At 35.8% G+C, this 5,127-nt stretch overlaps 1 non-coding gene across 1 annotated transcript; it reads right to left on the bottom strand.

The window, feature by feature from the left end:
• Positions 1 to 4,509: 4,509 nt before the first annotated feature.
• LOC127742655 (small nucleolar RNA R71) lies at positions 4,510 to 4,617 on the bottom strand. The gene has a single exon (XR_008004010.1). It is a non-coding gene; the product is annotated as a small nucleolar RNA R71 (small nucleolar RNA).
• Positions 4,618 to 5,127: the final 510 nt, after the last annotated feature.

Below are 5,127 nucleotides of genomic sequence, written 5' to 3' on the forward strand. Positions count from 1 at the left end.
CCACAGAGATTGTTGGTATGAAGCAAGCTATGGTCACCTTGTAAATCTCAGTTAGGTAGATTAAATGGTTATGGATTTCGAAAATTAATAATAAACAGAAAATAAATTAGGATAGAAATACTTATGTAAATCAATAGTGGGAATTTCAGATAGGCATATGGAGATGCTGTGCTCCTCTTGAATCTCTACTTTCTTATTACATTCATCCAATCCTTTTTACTCCTTTCCATGGCAAGCTGTTTGTAGGGCATCACCGTCGTCAATGGCTACTTTTCATCCTCTCGGGAAAATGGTCCTATGCGCTGTCACTGCATGGCTAATCGTCTAGAGGCATCACCCTTGCCGATAGCTACATCCCATCCTCTCAGTGAAAATGGTCCAAATGCTCTGTCACAGCATGGCTAATCATCTGTCGGTTCTCAATCAGGTTGGAATAGAATCCCTTGATTCTTTTGCGTCTGACACTAACGCCCAGCCTTCAGGAGTTTGAAGCTCGTCACAGTCATTCAATACCGGAATCCTACTCGGAATACCACAGACAAGGTTAGACTTTCTGGATTCCCGGAATCCTACTCAGAATACCACAGACAAGGTAAGACTTTCCGGATTCCCATGAATGCCGCCATCTATCTAGCTTATACCACGAAGATTTTGTTGGGGAATCTAAGAGATATGCGCCCGGCCTAAGGTAGAACGGAAGTGGTTGTCAGTCATGCGCGTTCATAGGTGAGAATGATGATGAGTGTCACGGATCATCACATTCATCAAGTTGAAGTGCAACGTATATCTTAGAATAGAATAAAAGAGAGCATGGCCGAATGGCCAGCCCCCTAAAACGTGATCAATAACCTCCTAAGATGAAGAATAAAACAAAACTGAGACCAAAGATGTCTAATACAATAGTAAATTATCCTATTTATACTAGACTAGCTACTAGGGTTTACATGAGTAAGTAATTGATGCATAAATTCACTTCCGGGGCCCACTTGGTGTATGTTTGGGCTGAGCTTGATCTATCCACGAGCTGAGGCTTTTATTGCAGTTGAACGCCAAGTTATGACGTATTTTGGGCGTTCAACTCTGGGTCGTGACGTGTTTCTGGCGTTTAACTCCAGACAGCAGCATATACTTGGCATTGAGCGCCACTTTACGTCGTCAATTCCCGAATAAAGTATGGACTATTATATATTGCTGGAAAGCTCTGGATGTCGACTTTCCAACGCCGTTGAGAGCGCGCCATTTGAAGTTCTGTAGCTCCAGAAAATCCATTTTGAGTGCAGGGAGGTCAGATTCCAGCAGCATCAGCAGTCCTTTGCCAGCCTTCTTATCAGAGTTTTGCTCAAGTCCCTCAATTTCAGCCAGAAATTACCTGAAATCACAGAAAAACACACAAACTCATAGTAAAGTCTAGAAATATAAATTTAACATAAAAACTAATGAAAACATCCCTAAAAATAGCTTGAACTTACTAAAAACTACCTAAAAACAATGCCAAAAAGCGTATAAATTATCCGCCCATCAGTGTGGAGCTTGCTGTACCTCGAGTTTTAATGCAATTACTACTATTTTCTATTCAATTCAGCTTATTCTTGTTCTAAGATATTCGTTGCACTTCAACATGATGAATCTAATGATCCGTGACACTCATCATCATTCTCACCTATGAACACGTGACTGACAACGACTTCCGTTCTACCTTAGAACGAGCGAGTATCTCTTGGATTCCTTAATTAGAATCTTCGTGGTATAAGCTAGAACCCTGTGGCGGCCATTCTTGAGAATCCGGAAAGTCTAAACCTTGTCTGTGGTATTCTGAGTAGGATTCAGGGATTGAATGACTGTGATGAGCTTCAAACTCGTGATTGTTGGGCGTAGTGACAGACGCAAAAGAATCAATGGATTCTATTCCGACATGATCGAGAACCGACAGATGATTAACCGTGTTGTGATAAGAGCATTTGGACCCTTTTCACTGAGAGGATGGGAAGTAGCCATTGACAACGGTGATGCCCTACATACAGCTTGCCATGGAAAGGAGTATGAAGGATTGAAGGAAGGCAGTAGGAAAGTAGAGATTCAACAGGGACAAAGCAACTCCATACACTTATCTGAAATTCCCACCAATGATTTACATAAGTATCTCTATCTTTATTTTATGTTTTATTTATTATTATTTTCGAAACCTCTATAACCATTTGAGTTCCCCTAACTGAGATTTACAAGACGACCTTAGCTTGCTTCATACCAACAATCTCCATGGGATCGACCCTTACTCACGTAAGGTTTATTACTTGGACGACCCAGTGCACTTGCTGGTTAGTTGTGCGGAGTTGTGACAAAGTGTGATTCACGTTTGAGAGCGCTTCCAAGTTTTTGGCGCCATTGTTGATGATCACAATTTCGTGCACCAAGTTTTTGGTGCCGTTGTCGGGGGTTGTTCGAGTTTGGACAACTGACGGTTCATCTTGTTGCTCAGATTTGGTAATTTTCTTTTCAAAAATTTTCAAAAATCTTTCAAAAAATTTTTCTTTATTTTCGTTTTCAAAAATATAATTTTCGAAAAATACAAAAAAAATTAATAAAATCATAAAAACAAAAAATATTTTGTGTTTCTGGTTTGAGTCTAGAGTCAATTTTTAAAGTTTGGTGTCAATTGATGTTTTTAAAATTTATGCATTTTTTCGAAAGATTCATGCATGGTGTTCTTCATGATCTTCAAGTTGTTCTTGACAAGTCTTCTTGTTTGATCTTTAAATTTTCTTGTTTTGTGTTTTTTGTTGTTTTTTATATGCATTTTTGCATTCATAGGGTCTAAGCATTGAAAATTTCTATGTTTGGTGTCTTGCATGTTTTTCTTTTCTTGAAAAATTTTTAAAAATAAGTCTTGATGTTTATCTTGATTTTTAAAGTGTTCTTGGTGTTCATCTTGACGTTCATAGTGTTCTTGCATGCATCATGTGTTTTGATTCATAATTTTTCATGTTGTGAGTCATTTTTGTGTTTTTCTCTCTCATCATTAAAAATTAAAAAATCAAAAAAATATCTTTTCCTTATTTCTCTCATAAATTTCGAAATCTTTGGGTTGACTTAGTCAAAAATTTTTAAAATTAGTTGTTTCTTGTTAGTCAAGTCAAGATTTCAATTTTAAAAATCCTATCTTTTCAAACTCTTTTTCAAAAATCAAATATTTTTCATATTTTATTTATTTTTGAAAATTTTTAAAATTTATTTTCAAAATCTTTTTCTTATCTTTATTTCAAAATTTCGAAAACTTTACTAACAATTAATGTGATTGATTCAAAAATTTGAAGTTTGTTACTTTCTTGTTAAGAAAGGTCCAATCTTTAAATTCTAGAGTCATATCTTTTAGTTTCTTGTTAGTCAAGTAATCAATTTTAATTTTAAAAATCAAATCTTTTCCAAAATATCTTTTTCAATCATATCTTTTCAAAATATCTTTTTCAAATCATATCTTTTTCAAAATATCTTTTTAATCATATCTTTTTAAAAAAAATTTTTGATTTCAAAATATCTTTCCTAACTTCTTATCTTTTCAAAATTAATTTTCAAATTTTTTTCAACTAACTAATTGACTTTTTGTTTGTTTCTTATCTTTTTCAAAACCACCTAACTACTTTCTTCTCTCTAATTTTCGAAAATTACCTCCCTTTTTTTCAAAATTTTCTTAATTAACTAATTCAAATTTTAATTTTAATTTTATTTCTTCTTTTAATTTTCGAAAATCACTAACCTATTTTCAAAAATACTTTTCGAAAACTCCTCTCTCTCATCTTCTTCTATCTATTTATTTATCTACTAACACCTCTCTTCTACTCAAGAATTTGAACTCACTCTTCCCCCTTGTGTTTGGATTCTTACCTTTTTCTTCTTTTATTCTTTTCTTCTACTAACATAAAGGAATCTCTCTACTGTGGTAAAGAGAATCCCTATTATTATTTTCTATTCTCTTCTTTTTCATATGAGCAGGAGCAAGGACAAGAATATTCTTGTTGAAGCAGATCCTGAACCTGAAAAGACTCTGAAGAGGAAACTAAGAGAAGCTAAATTACAACAATCCAGAGACAACCTTACAGAAATTTTCGAAAAAGAAGAGGAGATGGCAGCCAAAAATAATAATGCAAGGAGGATGCTTGGTGATTATACTACACCTACTTCCAAATTTGATGGAAGAAGCATCTCAATCCCTGCCATTGGAGCAAACAATTTTGAGCTGAAACCTCAACTAGTTGCTCTACTGCAACAGAACTGCAAGTTCCATGGACTTCCATCAAAAGTTCTTACCAGTTTTTAACTGAGTTCTTGCAGATCTATGAGACTGTTAAGACTAATGGAGTAGATCCTAAAGTCTACAGGCTCATGCTTTTCCCTTTTGCTGTAAGAGACAGAGCTAGAGCATGGTTGGACTCACAACCTAAAGATAGCTTGAACTCTTGGGATAAGCTGGTCACGGCCTTCTTGGCTAAGTTCTTTCCTCCTCAAAAGCTGAGCAAGCTTAGAGTGGATGTTCAGACCTTCAAACAGAAAGATGGTGAATCCCTCTATGAAGCTTGGGAAAGATACAAGCAGATAACCAAAAGGTGTCCTTTTGACATGCTTTCAGAGTGGACCATTTTGGATATATTCTATTATGGTCTATCTGAGTTCTCTATGATGTCACTAGACCATTCTACAGGTGGATCTATTCACCTAAAGAAAACTCCTGCAGAAGCTCATGAACTTATTGACATGGTTGCAAATAACCAATTCATGTACACTTCTGAGAGGAATTCCGTGAATAATGGGACGCCTCAGAGGAAGGGGGTTCTTGAGATTGATGCTCTGAATGCCATATTGGCTCAGAATAAAATGTTGACTCAGCAAATCAACATGATTTCTCAAAGTCTGAATGGATGGCAAAATGCATCCAACAGTAATAAAGAGGCATCTTCTGAAGAAGAAGCTTATGATATTGAGAACGCTGCAATGGCAGAGGTGAATTACATGGGTGAACCCTATGGAAACACCTATAACTCCTCATAGAGAAATCATCTAAATTTTTCATGGAAGGATCAACAAAAGCCCCAACAAGGCTTTAATAATGGTGGAAGAAATAGGCTTAGCAATAAC

Source organism: Arachis duranensis, chromosome 1 (assembly GCF_000817695.3).
Source record: "Arachis duranensis cultivar V14167 chromosome 1, aradu.V14167.gnm2.J7QH, whole genome shotgun sequence".
Lineage (NCBI taxonomy): Eukaryota > Viridiplantae > Streptophyta > Magnoliopsida > Fabales > Fabaceae > Arachis > Arachis duranensis.